This window comes from Megascapheus bottae, chromosome 12 (assembly GCF_031878675.1).
Source record: "Megascapheus bottae isolate mThoBot1 chromosome 12, mThoBot2.hap1, whole genome shotgun sequence".
Taxonomy (NCBI): domain Eukaryota; kingdom Metazoa; phylum Chordata; class Mammalia; order Rodentia; family Geomyidae; genus Megascapheus; species Megascapheus bottae.
In genome coordinates, this window is record NC_143520.1 from 60,039,197 (window position 1) to 60,060,455 (window position 21,259).

At 34.9% G+C, this 21,259-nt stretch overlaps 1 pseudogene; it reads left to right on the forward strand.

Moving 5' to 3' along the window:
- LOC150056627 (CCAAT/enhancer-binding protein gamma-like) overlaps positions 1 to 21,259 on the forward strand; it is a 100,712-nt pseudogene that overhangs the window by 69,010 nt on the left and 10,443 nt on the right.

Sequence of the window (21,259 nt, forward strand, 5' to 3'; positions counted from 1 at the left end):
AAATGTGACATTTTTAAGATGGGAAATAAAAGCAAGGAGGTAGTTTGCATAATGGTACTCTGCACTCAGATTTTAAAATGCTTATTTATTTATACACTGGTTTTCAAAATGTAATTATTTCCCCAGTCTCTGGAAACATATACAGAAAATGATACACTCATGTATAATTTATTCATTTAATTTTTAGGTTTATAAAATACATCCAATGCCATGGTCTCTGCAGGGATATAAAATATTAAACATGTAGTTGTGAAGTCAAAGCTAAACAGTAAGAGCAAATTAGAATTATGTTATGACATTGAGAACTGGAAGGTCAAGCAGTCAAGTTGGTTCCATATGGGTGTTATAAAGATAATAATATTTTTATTACTATGTAACTGCTTTGGTTTTACAATTTGTACATAGATTTGTACATATATAAAATTTTCTATAACTACAAATATACATGCATATAAATCTCTATATATGTACAAAGGCAATAATATAAAGTAGTATATAAATATTTTGCACATTATGATTAGATTTGTATATACAGATATGAAAAGGAGACAGTGAAGGTATTGGGTGAATGAAGAGTAAGTAGCAAGAAAGTCAGAAACTTATAATATGTACATTTGAAAACTATGTGGTAATCCCTTGAAATTGTACCTGTATCTTGTTTCTGTCAGTTTGAGCTTATAGTTATCATGCACAAGGATACAAATTTAATGAGATTATTGGGATGGGATGTGTAACTGCCAAGTATCAACTCTGGTTGAGATGGTAAGCTAACTGGTGGGAACAAACTGCAGTGGAAGTTTTTATTCAGAAATGACTTCAAGAACCAAATGCCAAGAGTAAACGGGATGGCAGAATGGTTTCCATTTGTATGAAAACTCAGGGATCAAACTCATGAATGAAAATTAAAAGCCAAAGTCCAATAAATACATGAAGAACTCATGTTTAGCATCACAGAGCCATATAAGAAGGAACAAACTGGGGGGAGGCATATGCTTTCTCTACATACTTTAATCCAAACACATTTTCCTGCTAAATATGCATTTGTCAAATGTTAATGAATGAACACTCTACATATGGTGTGATATTCTTGGTTTAGGAAAAAATCTGAATAATGATTGAAATGAACTTTGCAAAGGTAAAAGTTTGAAAGACTCCCAGGTGTTAAAAATAATGAATCAAACCAAAATAGTTATCTCCTACTATGTGTGAACAGTTACTGTCTCATATTCAATGAAGAGGATATGCAGAGAAGGTATTCTTGTAAAAAAATGTTTGTAAAACCTTAAAGAAATGTCTTTCCATAACATTTTTTCATTGACTAATGTCATTTCTAAACATGTGTTAATTCCTTCACACATAGCATTGGGCCAAGAGCCTTACTCTTTAATCACGGATGTGGAATAGAGCTGGCAAAGGAAGAGCCACCAAATGAGTTTCTTTTAAATTCAGTAATCATTGTCTTCAAGAAGATAAAAGGGGTTGTCCTGAAAATAAGACCAAGCAATGATAATAAGAATTATATAAACCATACAGCACAAAGACTATATTTGTAAAGCTCCACTTATGAAGCACTTACCAGGAAAATTACCTATCTTTCCTCTGTGGATCCCAAGAAAAATAATGTGTAATATGTATATAAAGAAATATGGGAACCTAAGTGCAAACTCGTTCAACCACTATGGAAAGCAGTATGGCAGTTCCTCAAAAGATTAAACATAGAACTACCCTATGACCCAGCAATTCCACTACTTGAAATTTACCCAATCATCCAGAAACAAGGACATACTAAATCCACTAGCACAACGATGTTCATTGCAACACTATTTACCATAGCAAAGATATGGAACCAACCCAAATGTCCCTCAGTTGATGAGTGGATCAACCTGATGTGGTATTTATACACAATGGAATTCTATGCTGCTGTCAGAAAGAATAACATCATCCCATTTGTAAGGAAATGGAAAGATTTAGAAAGAAATCATATTAAGTGAAGTAAGCCAGACTCAAAGGAACATAGGCTCAATGGTTTCCCTCATTTGTCATAATCAGTAGAAACCTTGGGTTCTCCTAGCAGAGATTTGCAATAGAATAAAACCTAGATACATAAGGCCATATAGTATGATGCTAAATGAAAGGACCTCTAGGATATAAAAACAAAAGCCATATAATGAGTGATTGTTGTCCTTAATATACTGTTATCTCTCATCATTTTGCTTTCCCTTGGTTATCTCATATTGTACAGTATTTCACCTTGTTATCTGATATATTGTATATATGCTTGATTGGTTATTTGAAATTGTACAGGGAAGTGGAGAAAACAACATGAATGGTGGGGCGGGGGAGGGAAATGGGGACCATGATATGAGAAAGGGTATCAATGTATGTGAAATAATGCACTGTTGGAGACATTGCTTTCAGCCTCCTGAGGAAGTAAGATTATAAGATGGCACCGCAGCTTGCCAAAGAGGATGAGTCAGTACTTGCTGACCAGGAAGTTTCTTTGCATTGGTTTCTTTGTTTCTTCCGTGCTTGTGGATAGAGTGTGATCGCTAGATTTTTCCATGTATGCTTGCTGCATGCACAGATGATCTTTATTGTGATTGGCTGCTGTATGATATAAATCGTGGAGGATTTCCGGGGGAGGAGGAAGAGAAGCAGAGAGAAAGAAGAAAGGAGAGAGAAATAAAAGGACCTCTGCTCACAGTTATTTGAGTCTGTGATCATTCCTAGTCTGCCTCCGAAGTGACCCATCGTTGCGGCAGGCAGCGACAATGCACCTTCTATCTGATGAATACAATGTAACCCTTCTATCAATTACAATAAAAATATATGAAAAAAAGAAATATGGGAACCTAATTTTTTGTTGTTGTTGTTGGTCATGTGGCTTGAACTTTGTGCCTGGGCACTGTGCCTAAGCTCTTCAGCTCAAGGCTAGTGCTGTAGCACTTTGAGCCACAGTGCCACTTCCAATTTCCTTCCCTGTGCTTGCTTTGAAGGCTTTGAACCACAGTTCTCAGATCTTAGTTTCTTGATTAGCTAGGATTACAGGTGTGAGCCATTGGTGCCTGGCTGAGGAACCTATTTTTATTAAGACTTTTGTTCAGATTTCAAAGGTATCTATGCATTTCCCAGAAGAAAAATCTGTTGTATTATCTGAAATGACAAAAGAATTGAGCCTAAAACATTAGAAACTGGAATTCATGAAAAATAGGAATGTAAATTTCCAGCCATGAAATTTATTATAAACTATGATTCTTTATGAAAAGACACACTACAGGTTAGGCTTTCTTGGGAACATTTATGAAAATTTTTTTTCATGAAGTAACTGTGCCTAGGAGCTACCCAAAATTTAATGAAATAAACTAGATTTATAAACAAAAAGAAAACTATCATTTGTTCTACTTCTATAAAAAGACCTGGAAGTATGTTTTAATGAAATATTCTGCAAGTAATCTCAGAACATGTAACATTATCCAGAGAGCTAACTGCAGATCTGTTCTTAATACTGTTTATTTACTCTCCATTTTACTCTGGCATATAACCCTTAGGAATTTTGACCTTATGTTAATATAATGCATAATTAATGAGAGACTTAAATTTATTTTGTCACATTTCTACTTGTGCTTACAAAATGGGACTTATTCACATTACTGACAAATCAATGATGCAAATTTCCCATAGGCATGCCATAGTGTGTGCCTTTTAAACTTGAAATGTAGATACTGACTGATTTTTCCTTTAATAAGAGAATGTTTCCTAGTTGTGGACATGGCTGGAATGGAGGCTTTGTAACCAGAAGTCTTTTCATTGATGTTCACATTGAAGACTAGTATTGACTTCCAGTTTCTAGTATCTGCTTGGAAACTACTTTGTTTAAAATCTAATGTACTATTTCTACAAGTGGACTTCCTGCAACCTAATCTTGGATTTATCTGGTGGTTTAGTTATTTGAATAGGTCTGTGTATACAGACATATATCTATTTTTGTCTTTCATTATGGGGGAACTTGCAATGTATTTTCTAAAAATCCAGAAATTATCAGTAATTTAGTGAAAATATATGTATGTAAATAAAGTAACTGTGGATATTAGGAACAGAATGATACTTGTTTGAGTACCCACATGGATCCATATGGAATTCTGAGTAAGACAGAAAATTACCTACTTTCCTGAGTCTCCATGAATCTGAAATAAAGCATCATTCTTGAGTGTAGGGAGAGATAGTTGAGAGAAAAAACAAAGGAAGGAACACAGAGAATATAGTGAGTAAAGTTTTAAAAGCCAGAAATACCAAGGTTTTGATTTATGAAACAACCAGGCCTAAAGTACAATGTTAAATGAAATTAAAAACAGATTTTCTGTCATGCCACTGAAAGCAAAAGAGGAAACAAAAACCTTAGGAACTTTATGTATCATTGTGCAAAAACAAATGTAGCTACTCTGGAGGCTGAGATCTGAGAATTTTAGTTTAAAGTTAGTCCACACAGGAAAGTACATGTGCCGGGGCCTACCGGCAGCAAATTGGGGTTCCTGAAATAAGGGGCAGGGACTGGAAAAATTAGAAGAGAGACAAACACATCGGGTCCAGGAGGTCTGCAGCCCAAGCAAAAACTGCCGCCTCGTTTATTCTTAACTCAAAGTTTATATCCCTTCTTGAGACCAGGGCACTGCCAGGTGTTACATCCAGATGGTTAATCAGGGAACTGTTGGGGGTTACATTCATATGGTAAATCTCAGATCAATTGAACAGGAGAAGGCCAAAAAACAATAAGACAATCAAGCAATTATCTGATGCAAATCAAAGTACAGTTTGATTCCACTCTTGCTCCCGACATACATGAGATTTTTTTTCTCCAATAAACTACCAATAAAGGGGAGATGTGGCTCACTCAGCAAAACACAGTACTCAGGCCCTGAATTCAAGCCCCAGGATTAGCAGTAAATTGATTACTTAATTGTTTAGTTAATTAATTGTAAAATAGGAGCTCTACATTGGCATAGCAAGCTGGCACCAGGAAACAAATTCTCTGTAAGGTCTACCATAGTCTTTTGTATTGTAGAGAAGAATCATAGTAGATGTATTAATAGTCAAACTTTTTAACTGAGAACAGAAAGACCTCCAAAGGCCAAAGGCTTCTTTGTCTCCATTGACTAAGTGAGTAACCACCCTAGAAATCAGTGTACACCCAGGAAACTGGTTGAGAGTATAACACAGGTTGAGGGACACAAATATACTTGGAATTGAGGAATGATTCATGTTGCAGAAGGAAGTTAAATATAAAAGCATTGAGTAATCTATTGTCCAAAAATTGAATAATGGAAGTGTGACCAACTGTGCAGGAAAAAGTACATGAATGGGCTCATAGAACAGGAACTAGTAGCTCTATGTGAACACCAACAGGAGTATAAGGAAATACACTGAAAGGCCAGTGTACACAGAATCATTCAGAGTCCTCTGCACCTAACTAATGCTTGGGCTCAACTGGTACTATTAGTTTGAAGGTGATCCCAAAACTACATACATGGGCTGGCTTGTATACTGAACAGCACTGACTGTAATTCAATCTAGTGTCAAAGGCAGAGTAGGGCTCAGCTTGCTCATCAGATACTTTACCACTTCAGCCACAATCCAGCCATTTTCACAATATTTTTGTTTTGCATTGGGCCTTTTTATGTTCCTTTTATGTACACATCTTGCATAGCTAATAATTATAGTTGTAAATCACTACATCTGGCTATAGGTTGTGATGGGATTCACGAATACTTTCTCTGGGTTGGCTGTCTAATTTTTATACTTTCAATTGCAATTATGTTCTTCTCTGCTTTTGTTCCTCTACAGTAAGCATACTTTGATCCATACTCTTCATTATTTCCAATGTGTTTCCCAAGTTGTATTTGCCATTTTTCTTTGACATCAGATTTTCAAGGTAATTATGTCAATTAGTTCTTTGTATATGTTTATTTCTTTTTTTCTCCAAGTCAAATTATCCTCAGCCCCAAGTGTCACTTTTAATAAGCTGTGACTTAAAATATTTTATTTATGTTCATAAAATTAGAACAATCTGGTTCTTGGATAGAAAACCTGCAGCAGTAACCACTCATGGTCTTGATATTGAAATCTGCTTTCTGGGATACAGATTTTTGGAGTTAATATCATAATGCCTGTATTCTATAGATAGTATAGAGAAGAGCTGAATCTGTTAAAGGATGCTTCTATGCTTACTAATGTGCCATTTGTTTGTACAGTGTTACCTACAGATGCTTAGAAAGGAAACTATTGACTGGTGTGTGTGTGTGTGTGTGTGTGTGTGTGTGTGTGTGTGTGTGTTTGTTCATGTACATACATGCATGTGATTCTTGATGACTTACACACCTAACTTTAAAAACCCAAATATTTTATTTTTTTCCATTTTTTTATTGTTATTAGTAAAAGGGTTACATGATATTTGCCAGATAGAAGGTGCATTAATTCACATACATTGATACCCTTTCACATGACTTGGAACCCAAATATTTTATTCCTAGGGATAAGGGAAAGATCAATATTGGGGCACAGTCAACTATATCAACAATTTTAGACTGAGGTTTTCATAAAAAGTCTAGTTTTCAGAGAGTAAGGGAAGAAAGAAATGTATGCAGTTTATAAAGTAAAGTTTTAGCAATTTCATCAACTTGGCAAGTCCATTTATGACACCAGAAGTTATGTTTAGATTCATAGCCAGTACCTGTCATATTTCCAATTAATTTCATAAAGCATAATAATATTAACTTAATGGCCCCTTTAGGCCACACCAGTCATTAAGAACTACTATTGCCAAGCTGGACACTGGTGGCTCACACCTGTAATCCTAGCTACTCAGGAAGTTGAGGTCTGAAGATCCTGGTTCAAAGCCAGTCTGGGAAAGAAAGTCAGTGAAATTCTTATTTACAATCAAATCGCAGAAAAAGCCATAAGTGGCAGGATGGCTCAAGTGGGAGTGTAGACCTGAGCAAAAGATGCCCAGAGTTCATGTCTCAGGACCAGCAAAAAAAATGTAATGCTACAAAGAAATCATTGAAAGGCAGGAGAATATTCAGCATATTTGATGTCTATGTCTCACTCTGACTCATGTTAAATCAAAATTAGGCTATAAATAAGAGTAATTAATCAAATAATCAAATATATGAGACATGCTTAGTATTGCATTACTAATAACAAAATGGTATCATTATAAACATTAATAGCTGAATACCCTTTAGCAATATTTACTAAGTAACTAAGTATTTACTAATATTTACTAAGTATATGTGGGCCCAGGGAAACAAAGTTTATGATTATATACTTAAGAATATATACTCTGTTATGAATTCTGTAATGTAGCACACATTTCAGATCAACCTCAAAAGAAGATATAATTTTATTTCATGTGAACAAAATAAATTATTCTATCAAATTACTTCAAATTCATTTACTTTGCTTTCGGTTTCATGTGTATTGATAGAAATTTGGAAGAGCTGCTGATATCTGTAACTTCCCATTTGAGAAATGAATATCCTTTTTTGTATAGGCTCATCACACGTTTATATGTTTATAGCAAGCTGTGATTCATTCACTATGAGAATTATAACTGTCAAACGCGTCTTATATAACCAACTCATTTTTTTTTCTGAAGGTAAACAAATATGTCCTGCCCATTCAAATTCTAGTGACAATTTATCTTGGTACAAGACATAATTATCATAGGTACTATATAAACTTGGGCTTTTTGTGGCTGGGCATTGTCTTTTATATGAAACACAAGTTAATAAGTATAACAGAAAAAGAGTACCAATCTATGGAATAATGCAAGAGGTGGATAGAAATTTCCTGTGTGTTAATATGCTAAAAGAAAAACAAGTATAAGTTAGCATGTGAAAATCAGGGCTGTTCAAAGACGCAGAAAAAATGATATATGCTATGTATATACATATGTATACGTATGTTAGGTGTAATGCATTCAAAATGAACAGTGGATATTATAGCTAGAATTTTATTTTCCTTCCTGAGAATATCTGTTTCCTTGGGGGTTTCTTTTCTTCTCCTCCTTAGTCTTTCCTTTCCTTTCCCATTCCCTTATTTCCTATCCCTTCCCACCTTCCTGCCTTCCTGTCTCCTTTCTTTCTCTTTCCTCTTTTCTTCCCTCTCTCCCACCCACCCTCCCTCTTTCCTTTTCTTTATTTGTTTGGGGGTGTCAGTCAAGGAGCTTGAACTCTGGCTCTGGGTGCTGTCCCTGAGCGCTACCCCTTGAGCTACAGCATAACTTACTGTTTTCTGATGGTTAATTGGAAGGACTTTTTCCTCCGCTGGCTTTGAACCACCATCCTTAGATATCAGCATTTTGAGTAGTTAGGATAACAGACATGAGTCACTAGCGCCCTGCTTCTTCCTTTAGTTTTTGCTTCCTCTTTTATGTTTACTTAAGGATTTATGAACATTCATGAATCCTACTCAAAGTCAAATGTTTTCAAAATATACAAAAGTGAAAAACAACCTTTACAGATTCCAACATTCATAAGCTAAATTTTTATTTGAAGCTATTAATTACATATAAAATATGTGGGGATATTTTCATTTGTGTAACATACATTGATTTTCAAATGAGCATTTAAATCAATACCTGCTCCCTTGCAAAGATGTCTTTTGATTTGATTGAGTCATGATTTCTGAAACAAGTATATGTTACAAATAAAAAGTTCCTCAGAGGGCAGGGAGTTTGGCCTAGTGGTAGAGTGCTTGCCTAGCATGCACAAAGACCCAAGTTCGATTCCTTGGTACCACATACATAGAAAAAGGCCAGAAATGGTGCTGTGGCTCAAGTGGTCTAAATTATGCTTTGGAAAACATTCTTTCTTACCATATAAAATAAAATATGCTTACACATGATGGTAGTACATTTCAAAGAAAATAATCTACAGAATTATATAAATTATATAAATTATTTAATGCTAGTTTCTAATTAGGCTTAATAACATCAATAATTAAAAATCCCCTGTACCCACAGCAAAAATACTGAATTCTTTTCAAAGAGCTCTCTATTGCCTTCTCTGCTACATCAAGTTTTGTTCATAACTTATGATCACATTGTCCTTATTTTTTAGGTGAGAAAACTGAATCTTGAAATTTTCCACACAGCTTCTTTATCAAAGAAGCTGGACTTTGCCAAATTAATGTAAATTCTGAACTTTCCACTGTGTGTTCCCTGCTTTTATTTTATTTCCATGCAACTTGTAATAGTTTATCAAGCCAAGATAACAAAAGTAACATAATTATATATACAATAAAGAAATAATGATATCAGTAGGAAACAAAGCAACAACAAAATACAGTTTCTATGCTTGTGGCTTGTCTCAGTTATTGCTATTAGGCTAGAGTCTGTGAATTGCTCAGAGAAGAGAATGAAGTACTCTGAATTGAAATTATAACCATTCCTTTGGTCAGTTATGAAAAAAAGAAAACTAAAGAAGAAAAGAAGGAGGAGTCAGGCTCAGTGACTCACTTCTATAATGCTAGCTACTTAGAAAGCTGAGATCTGAGAATAAGGTTCAAAGCCAGCATGGGCACAAAAGGACCTGAGACTCTTATCTCCAATTAATCTCTAGAAAATGGGAAGTGGAGCTTGGCTGCAGGGTAGGGTGGTAGCCTTGAGCTGAAGAGCTCAGGGACAATGCCCAGGCCAAATTCAAGGCCCATGACCCCCCTCCCCACAAAACAAAAACAAAAACAAAAACAAAAACAAAACCAAGAAAAAAACAAGAGGGACAGAATGAGGTTGAAGAGGGAAGGAAGGGAGTTTGGAAGGGAATGATGGAGAAAGGGAGAGAGGAATCATGTGATCATCTTAATCCAATTCCACAAGGCATTAGATAAAATCAGTATCATGGATTTCATTACAGCTAGCTGTAGCATATATTGTACACAGCTAGAGTTAATGGAACTAACTTCATGATTTTCTCTTCTTTATGACACAATATTCTTGTTAGATATGTATAATATATGGATGAGTTACTTTTCTTACAATTTATTCAGCTGACTATGCCATAATAATTTCAATGCAACACTTCAATAGTCAGACAACTTTAAGTATAATTCATGAAATAGAGTTTTCTTTTAATATCTAAAACATATTGTTTCATCTGCAATATTATAGGCTGTCTCAATTTCTCAATATATGAATGCTAGCTATGTTTCAGTGGATTATAGATTTTGTTGAAATATGATACAATACTATAAAAATATAGTTGAAAACTGAACAATGCCTTTGAAGATTACGTTCATTTAATTTCCTCCAAATCACCAGATTTTACTCTAGTAGAATCTAGAAAATTCTTGAGACTCAACTTCAGTAAAAGCAAAATAGCTAAATTTTAAAAATGAAAGCAGGAGGCCAGGAGCATAGCCTAGTGGTAGAATGCTGGCCTAGCAGGCACCAAGCTCTGGGTTCGAATCCTCCATTCTATATACTCAGAAAAGGCCAGCAGTGGTACTATGGCTGAAGTGGCAGACCACAAGCCTTGAGCAAAATTGACCAAGGACACTGTTCAGGCCCTAAGTTCAAGCTCTAGGAGTAGCAAAAATAAAACAATAAAAATGAAATGCAAGTGCACTTACATAACAGTATTCCAGTAAGAGCATCCTCTCCTATATTCATCGGAAGTGTGATTTGAAAAAAAAACAAACATGTTTCTATGTGGTATAAGGTAACTTTTATAGAAATGTTAATCAATCAGTGTTCATAAGGCGATACTGAATTAACTTTCTGACAGTAGTCAAATCCAAAATTCTTAATACCATATTGGGAAATATATTGCTATGGAAGATTTGAAGAATTGTATTTCCAACCCATCACTTTCTAGTTCCCTCAAGGACATGGAAAATCTTTGCTCACAGTCTTAAATATTCCCAAACTTCCCAATTCAATCCCCAAGAATGAAAGCTAGTTTGGACGAATTAACTGTGAACTAGGACAGAATGATGGGTAATGACCAGAAAAGATATGACACAAGGGGAAAATGTACTTTACCATTGCTGGAAAAGCTTTCCTCAGAGGCCATTCAAACATGTCTGGGGACCTGAGATTAGATTCTGATTGTTCCTCTTGAGAAAAATTAATTGCTCTTTTACAGTGAAGTGGATACCAAAAGGATTATACATTAAGGCAAAGTATTTTGGGGATTCAACTTTGCTTTTCCAGAGCAGCATTTTGATATTTGAATGCAGCTGATAAACAAATCCTATCTGTAGTATAGATCACATTTCTAAAAAGTTGAATAAGAGCAGCTTCATTCTTCTCACAATTTTCACATAAGGATACATTATATGTATTTTTAAAGCAACAGAATTAGGATAAAGCTGGAAATGAAATATTCAGAGAAGCATGTCCATTAGTTGAATTTTTATATTTTCTTCTCATTCTGTTCTGTCCTGAAAAACATAAGTTTGAAATATATAATCTGTTTCTCTCAATCTATATTATATATTGTTTGATCCAAAGCATTGATCAGTTATTAATAATTGTAAATTTTTGAAAAAGTATGACATTTAATTTTTCCATTGCTTTTAATGTCCATTATGGAGAAATTTTGTCTTCCTCTTTATTGATTATTAGTACATTTTAGTGCAGATCAATTTTATTCTCTACATATTATGAGCAGAATTCCTTGAGGTATTTTTCCTAGACTCCTCTTCAATTTTTCATTCAATATTTTATGTACTGAAAAAATTTTAGACATCCTAATGCTCTCAATAAATTTCAGGTTTATGTTTTCCATATACACAGAACTTTAAATATTGTTCTCGAATTCAGCATGTAGAGTACCTGATGTTAATTGAAATTTACAGATAGTTCAAATATACCATTCATTCATACCTTTTTCAAAGCACATATGTTTCTATTAATGCTTAAACAGGAAGTTGGACTGAGAGGTGGGATGACATTCAAGATGGTCCCCTTTCATGCGCTAAAAGTTTTTAAGCAGTAATCATGAGCAAGCACAAATCCTGGTGTTTTCATGAGAACAGAACCACTTGATCCTAATCAGGAATAAATTCATATCATTTGAACTTAAAGTATTTCTTCCATTTTCCTCCCAAAATAGCTTTGGAAGAGGCAGATAAGGACACTAACAACATAAAGCATGCTAATTCTATCACACCAAAAGAAAGAGTGACATCAGATATTTAGATAACATCTATTTCTAAAAGCCACTTAAAGAAAAGGAAAGAAAAACTGGGAAAGGGTTTCGGTGTTCAAGAATACCCACTACCTAATGAATTTAACTATACATCACTCCAACAATAAAATACAATTAATTTTTTTTTAAAAAGAAAAGACATGGGTACCTTGTTTCCAATTTATGCAAGTATCTTCATAAATACATCTGCTAGAGCCAATAAAGGAAAGTTTCTGATTTGATTTCCACAGAGATTTGTGCTTCATAAGATTTTTTGAGGGCCAGGAGCATAGTCTAGTGGTAGAATGCTTGCCTAGCATCCATGAAGCCCTGGGTTCAATTCCTCCATCCCACATAAACAGAAAAAGCTGTAAGTGGTGCTGTGGCCCTAGAGGTAGAGTTCTAGACTTGAGGAAAGCCCAAGGACAGTGTTAAGGCCCTGAGTTCAAGCCCCAGGACTGGCAAAAAAGAAAAGAAAAGAAAAGAAAAGCTGAAAGAAAATAATTTTGGAATGTTTCATGTATGTATTTTTACTCTTTTATCTCCTTGTTGCTTTGTATACTTCTTTTCTACCTTCCTGTATTGTTTCCTTCCCCAAAATACAATTGTTAACTATTGTAATTTGTTAGAGACAGTAATGAATATCAAAATATTCAGATAAATATTAACAAAACAATACAGATAATGCTCCTTCATTTCGATCTTCTTTTAGCTACTTTTCCTTCATTTTATTCTGCTGTCCTCACTATAAGACATATGTGAATATATGCATATGAAATATGACACATTTATTCTGGAATGCATGTCTGTGTCCGTACACATTTGTTAATTATATTTTATTTTATTGCAAGGGTGATGTACAGAGAGGTTACAGTTACATTAGTAAGGTAATGAGTAATTTTTTTGTTACTCTCTCCCTTATTTTCTTTCAATTGTTCCCCTAACTCATCTCCCCACAAGTTGTGAAGTCCTTTCATCATAGTGCCTTGTGTTTGTCACTGTTGCATTGGTTCACACTTTGTCCTTTGTCTCACCATTTTGTTATGCCCCTTATCTTCCCCATATAAGCATGTACATAGGAAACAGAATTCCAAAATAACAGAGCAAATGGGATAAAGTAAATGAGGGGGGGGAAGAAGAAACTTCATACAGTATGTTTAAAAAGAAAAAATAATACTTCTTGTTTCTGAACCTTGGAGTTCATTTCAATTTGCATCATTTTATATGGTCATATATACATAGCTATAAAGCTGTGGTTAACCTTTACTATCCTAGGAATATACTATTACAAATAAAAGAAATCATGGAGACTATGTTTTTTGGGTTCGGGTTATCTTCATTTAATATGATTTTTTCCAAGTCTTTCCATTTCATTACAAATGAGTTGATGTCATTCTTTCTGATGGAAGCATAGAATTCCATTGTGTGTATATTGAATGCATTCCACATTTTCTTGATCTATTCATCTATTGAGGGCTATCTGGGTTTGTTCCATACCATAGCAATGGTAAATAATGCTGCAATAAACGTAATTGTGGGGATTGCTTTAGTGTGGCCTTGTTCATGACCACTTGGGTAAATGCCCAGCAGTGTGATTGCTGCACACAGGAGTTCTTCGTTGAGTCTTTTGAGGAACATGCATACTTCTTTACAGAGTGGTTATATTAATTTATACTCCCAACAACAGATAGCAGTATTCCCTTTTGGCCACATCCCTGCCAGTATTTGTTATTATTTGTTTCAATGTAATACCCATCCATATGCCAACATCATTTTATTTATTTATTATTTTATTAATTTTTGCCAGTCCTGGGATGTGAATTCAGGGCCTGAGCACTATCCTTGGGTTTTCTCAAGGCTAGCACTCTACCAGTTGAGCCAACACTACTTACAGCTTTTCCTGTGTTTGTGGTACCAAAGAATTGAACCTAGGGCCTCGTGCATGCTATGCAAGCACTCTATCAGTGGACATGCTCCTGGACATTCCCTCTCCCTCTCTCTCTCTCTCTCTCTCTCTCTCTCTCTCTCTCTCTCTCTCTCTCTCTCTCTCTCTCTCTCTCTCTCTCTCTCTCTCTCTTCCCCTTTAAATTTATTTTCAGCACCACTGAACATTTTCAACCTTTGTTGTACCCAGATTTCAGGGTCCCCAAAGACCACCAAGGAGCCAAATCTGATGTAAGAGCACTATAGTCATTATTGCAAGCCCAAGCCTGGACTCACAACCAACACTGGCACAGCAGGTCTGAGTTGAGATTCCCGACTTCCTGTTGTACAGGGTTTTTATAGGGTTTGGGGAACTTCCCAAGCATAGTCACAAGTTTGAGCAAATCATAACACAACGTGGGAAAAATCAAAGAACAATGCTCAAAGTTGATTCATGCAGCTAGTAGTGGACAGGTATTTAACTGGAAGTGATTGGTTAGCTCATAGGGTTGATGTATTATGAATTGATTGGCTAGTGCTACAGGATACGTGCAGTTTGTGCTTAGGGGATACTTGCCTAACTGCAGGGCAGCTGAAGGGCAGCTAGTCAGGATATCACAATGGTTATCATAGGGTGTTTCAATGGTTATCTTACCCTGGAGCCAAATCACTGGGAGTGGCTTTTACACAGGGAGTAGTCTGTAATTTATTATTTTCCTTGAAACTGTTATCTCTGCTCGTTTAGAATTAGTTTAGAGTTATCTTCTGGCGGGGCCTGCTTAAAAATAATTTTTTACTGGCGTTCATCAAACTTCAAAATTAATTTAGACTTCGCACCTTCTGAAGGTGTGCACATGGACTTACATCATTGGGGAATGCACTTGGAGTTTGTTTAGTTACTCAAAATGTGTGTCTTAAAGTTTCAACCATCACCCAGTCTGTGAAGATTACATTTGGCAAGATTGCCTGTGAGGACAGAGAGGGGGACTGTAAGCAACAGAACTCCACAATATTGTAATCTCAGTCTGCCAAGTAAGTGTTGCTCTCCCTTACACATTGTACTTTCTAGATTGCTCTCATTAGAATTCAGAGATGTTTTGGGGTCTCTGGTCTGACTTCCTATTAAGAGGTAACAATTGATGATTTAGCAAACACCCAAGAAAGTATCATGAAAGTCCAGAAAAAATCACTGGTAAAGGGAGGTACCAGGAAGTGGCATATTTGCACTAACACAATTTGGGTTTCACTGAGTATCATGCTTTAATGCAAGTTCCATTAGACAAGCCAGTTTTTCGGTTGGAGAACCCCATCCCTACCTATGACCATTTAGAACCACAAAATGGCAACAACTGATCAGGCAAAAAGGTAGGGCTCTAGCATAGGCATTCCTTTGGCAATCATTAATATAAATTTGAAACGCAAATTAGGAAACTATCCTGGATATTCCTGACTGGTATGTTATGCAATCTTCATAAGAATGTAAAAATAATCTAAAGTCATGATATTTTCAAATTCAGTAAACACAATTTGCCCCCTCAAAAAGTTAGGATTTGACAATGGATTAAACAACTTACAGATATTTTAATATCAAAACTTGTCAAAATGTTTAAGATAAGTTGTTGAATGAGTACTTAATAGCAATATGCACCATAAGTTAATTGTTTTGTTTGTTTCTTGTTTTTGACACAGGGGCTCACTTCCATAATCCAGATTGGCCTCAGACTCATGATCCCTCTGCCTCTGCATCTTGGATGTTGGTTTTCCAAGGGTACAGCACTACAAACAAGCAGTCAAGAAAGGAATCTCTATATGTGATCGTTGGCACATAAATTAAGAACATAATTAGAATTAAACTGAGTCTTTGTATGTCATAGACACATATCAATCTATAAAATATATCAGTATATGTCTGTAGAATATATACCTCAACACAGACTTTGTAATTTTAATTGGGGTAAGGTGTTATGTTAGAATTGTTTTTATTTGCATTCCCTTTATGACCATGGATGATGAGCATTTTCTCATATGTTTCTTTGCCATTTTTACTTCTTCCTCTAATAAGTCTCTCTTTAGTTCCCTTGCCCATTCAGTGATTGGTTTGTTGTTTTTGGTGGGACTAGTTTCTTAAGTTACCTGTAGATATTTGATATTAAGCCTTTGTCTCATGTATTCTTAATGAATATCTTTTTTTTCAGTTGGTTGGTTTGCTGTCTTTCTATTTTAGTGGCTATGCTGTTATCTGTGCAGAAACATTTTATTGTTAGGTAGTCCCATTTGTCAAGTCTCTTTCCAATATGTTGTGACTCTGGGACTCTGTTCAAGCAGTATCTGCCTATGCCTGTGTGTTCCAGTGTCTCTCCTAGTGAGGTCTTGGATCCATTTTGTTGGTGCATGGTGGCAGGCTGGGATCAATTCTTAGTTTTATGCATGTGGCGGCACAGTTTTCCCAGCACTAATAATTGGAGAGGCTTTGTTTATTCCACTGTATATTTCTGGCTCCTTTGTTGAATATAAGTTGACTATAGGTACGTGCTTTTATTTCTGGACCTTCTATTCTGTTCCATTGATCTTCTGATGTATTTTTTTTGCCAGGGCCATGCAGTTTTTGTTATTATGACTCTATAGTAGAGTTTGAAGTCTGGTATTGTAATACCACCTGCATTGCTCTTTTTGACTAGAATTGCTTTGGCTATTCTAGGTCTTTTGTTATTCCATTTGAACTTTTGGATTACTTTCTCTGTTTCAGTCAAGAAGGATGTCCTTGGGATTTGGGTGGGGATTACATTGAAATTATATATCAATTTTGGCAGTATGGCCATTTTTACAATGTTGGTTCTCCCTATCCATGAGCATGGCATGTCTTTCCATTTGTGGTATCCTCTTTGATTTCTTTCATTGGGCCTATACAGTTGTCATTGAATAAGTTCTTTACATTCTTGATTAGGTTAATTCCTAAGTATTTAATTCTTTTGGGAACTACTGCAAATGGGATCATTTTCTTGATTTCTCCGTTTCATAACAACAACATTCTTTAATGAAATAGAACTATGATGCTGATTCTTATATGTATAAATATCAAACAGAAATGACAGAATATTGAGTATAAATATTGAACATTAAGTATATAAATTCTTACTGTGCTAAATGTAATAAATGATCTATGAAATCTACAAATATATGACTTGTCTACAATGCTATAGATATACATGGAAATCTTGAGACACGGAATCCACAACAATATACTGTTTGGCCATGGTTCAATATTTGTTAAACCACAGCTTTTGTCTTTATAATTTGCCATTTAATATGATTGGTTTTTTGAAAATATAGCTTTTCCTTGATCCAATTTAAAATTTCTTTTCCACTGTATCTGGAAGGTAGCAAATGATTCTCAAACTCCCATTTTGAGTCTACATTTTCTACTAGGTTAGTTCCAATTTTTTTTGTTGTTGGGGTAATATATAGAGAGGTTACAGTTACACTGGCCAAGTATTAAGTGCATTACTCATGTTTTTGTCCCCATTCCCTTCCCTCACCCCTCAACATGATGGTTACTGACACCACTGTGAGCATGCTGGTGGATAGTTTGACTGAGAAGTTCCATTTCCATCTCCAATAAAATGAAGATCATTCTTTGAAAAAATAAGCCGGCAGTATACAGTTTTATCATTCTTGAGCATATTGGAGTGCATGAACTTTGTATCTACAAAATGCCCTGATATTACATTTCCAAATTACATTTCTATGATAAACCTAAAGGGACAAACTTACATGAAATGATAAAAGTGGATGTAGAGGAAACTACATGAAGTAAATAATTTTTAATGTTTAGATTTAGGAAGGAATTAATGCAGAAACCCACAGTCTACTGCAAAAGTCTATTTTATAAAGCATGACATTAGTTTTACAATTTTAGTGCCAAGATAGAGTTTAAAAGCCAGTGATTGATGTATATTTATGAAAACTAATGCCTAACTTTCATGGTAATCCATAACCCTTGACATAACTGTAAAATGTTCAGTATTTACAGGAATCACATGTATATATCAATAATTCAATATAATCTTTTACCTTTTGAAATCCTAGCTATCATGCTAAACTCATTGTATTTCCTATTCTACAGACTCTTCAAATAAAAGAACCAGGAATCACCAAGAAATTCAAAGTTGTTGGACACTAAAGAAGCATTCCCTGAGGCCTGTACAGAAAATAACTGAGATTGTGGAAAGATTTGTAAGAGGCCTTAACTGCCTTTATGACCAAGCATAACACCTGTGGCTTGAGTGTTAGCAGAGACTGACAAGTTTTGAATGGGAACTGATTATCCACAAGATAATAATTGCAATGAACACCTGTTCAACATTGATTCTTTAACACCTTTTGCTGTTAATAATATCAATTCTCAATGTTGGTCAACATAGCAGGCCAGACTAGACATTAATAGCACAACTCAAAATGTAAAGTTCTTGGCATAGGATTGAACTTGTGAGTACACTTAATTTATCAAGATTCTGTAGATCCTGTGTACATTGGAGGGTTGATTATACAGTTACTGCACCAAATGCACTCTTATTTGTCCCTTAAGTCCCACTCATAGCTAGAAACCATCAGTGCTGGTTCCTGGTCTTTGTTGCCCTCACAACACAAAGAGAATTGCAATAACTGGATCTCTTTCCTTGTGATAGAGCATGTGAGTCTGGACATTTTGTCTTAATTGGAAGAAAATGTCTTGAATTCTGGGTGCAAAATTCTGAAGCAGCCTATGCATACATTGACATATAGTTTTCCTCTCTCTTTCTTAGCAAGGCCATCTTTGCAATAGACACATTGCTTGTTCTGTTCAATCTGCATGAAAAGCATCTGCATCAAATTGATGGGAAGTCCAGGAAATCCCAATCCTGAGAAATCCACTCTCATTCACATCAATATTGTGTTGCCAGAGGTGACTAAACAAATTAATGTAGGATTTATGTATAAATCACATAAAACTGCCTTCTTTGCATGAGCAAATTTGAATTGCAAAATTGAAAGGCAATGAAAACCAAATTGAATCTTGTATGAGAAAGCAAAATGAGAAGATAATATACTTAAAATTATCTAAAAATAAAATGTCAGAAAGACATGCTTCTAGGTGAGGTGAAGACAGAAAATGGGAGAAGGAAAATGAACATTAAAAATGAATAGTAACTTTGTATTATAGTACTCTGTCTAACATTTGCTGACTTCTCAACAATCTAAACCTCAATTTGAAATAAAACATTAATGCTACTTATAAGTTTACAGCTGTCACAATTAACAACCAATGTGTTAGGGCAAATTTTTCCAAATCCTTAGGAAAAACTTTTAAACACAATGGAGAGCCAATCATTCACAAGATGGTGTGCTGGAAATGAATGTTACAGGTGGAGGGGGAAGGGAGAAAAGGGGAGAGAAAGTTGGACAAAAATGAATGAGGTAGTAACAATGTTTGACAAGAAAGGCACTCGTTACCTTATGTATGTAACCATAAACTCTCCTTACGTTATCTTGACAATAAAATTAAATTAAAAACAAAAAAAGATAAGAGAGTGCCCATTTTCTAAATTCAAACCCTAAGGCTGAAATAAACAAATAGGCAAACAAAAAGTATCCCCTATATCCTATATGTTATGCGGTACTTTTTAAATTGAATTAATTGCTAGCATGTTAAAGTTGGAAAATAAAGTTCTTCATTTTCTGTTAAAAAAAAAGAAAATTGAAAGTAATTTTCTATTCACAAAAATATTCCCTCAAGAGCTATAAATTCTTAAGTGTTCCATGTTTCCAGAATTTAAAAAAAAGTCTTCTTTTAGCATATGGGGGGAAATCGTCTTAAAAATTTACACATTTTTATGTTGAAATAAAGGTACTAAGCTTGTCATGCAGTAGGAGATCATGAAATTTCACAATGTGGTTTAGCAGTAACTTAAAGAAAAGAATAGCTCCCTGGACAAAACTTCTATATTTTTTCAGAAAATCTGGTATCCTTAGTATAGAGAAAGCACTCTACCTTCTGTAGAGAAGATTTTTTTTTCAAAATGATAATAAGCCACATCTGTTACATATTAGGTTTTCAGGTTGATCTTAAAATATTCTATGCAAGATAATTTAACTCTGGTAATCTTTGTTCACAATATTGGTATTTGAAGTCAGAGCTTCATGCACACTAGGCAAATATTCTGACATTCGAGCCATTCTTTTGATGTTTTTTAGTTTTCCAGTTATATCTCATGATTTATATTCAGGACTAATATAATGCTTCAATTCTTACCCCTGTAGTTCCCATAACTTCAGGTTTAATCCGGCAGTCTTAGCATTTCTTAACATAGGGGCTCAATAACTTTGCCTGAATTGGCTTATACATTGCTCCCATTTTCATCTCTTGGTGAAATTATTGGTGTGAGCCTCCATATCATGCTTAAATATTACAATTTTATAAAGAAGCTCCTTTTCCCCTCTTTAAAACTAATATTATAAACATTTTTACTTATTTCTCACAAATACCTCGATTACCAATCTGGAAAATAACAAACAGACTAGTAGACAAGAGTAAATGGCTAATCATGATTTTCTGGCACTGTGGTAAGTCTGGTCCCTTTGTATCTTCCAAGAGTTCTTTAGCTGAAACAGGTAAAATGATTCTGGCATGGACAAAATACTTCAGGTATCTCCTCTCATTATTTTCACTGCAAAGAAAGATAACTCCTGGCACTATTGAAAAATAAAGCCATAGTTCAGAAACATTTAGCCCTGTGTCTGTCCTAAATTACTTGTTCAAAAAATTAAAAGGACATTCTTCCTCTAACAATATTAATCTTTTAATGGGTCCCATAACAAAGCTACAGAATCAGCACTTTAAAATACTTACATACTTTATGGTCATTTATATCTAAATCAAGAGATCTAACTGATTATCCACCTCCCTTAGAGATTCATTCCCAAAAGAATTTGCATTCCTTGCCTCTTCCAGCCTATTGTTGGCACAGGTTGCCGGCCTCCATTACTTTGTAATTCCATCACTGCAGTCTGTTTATATATTCACTCACCTTGCCCTCTGTGTTATCATTGTCACCCACTTCTTACTGATAAAATCCTTCATTATAATATTAGATCCACAAAAAGATTCCACA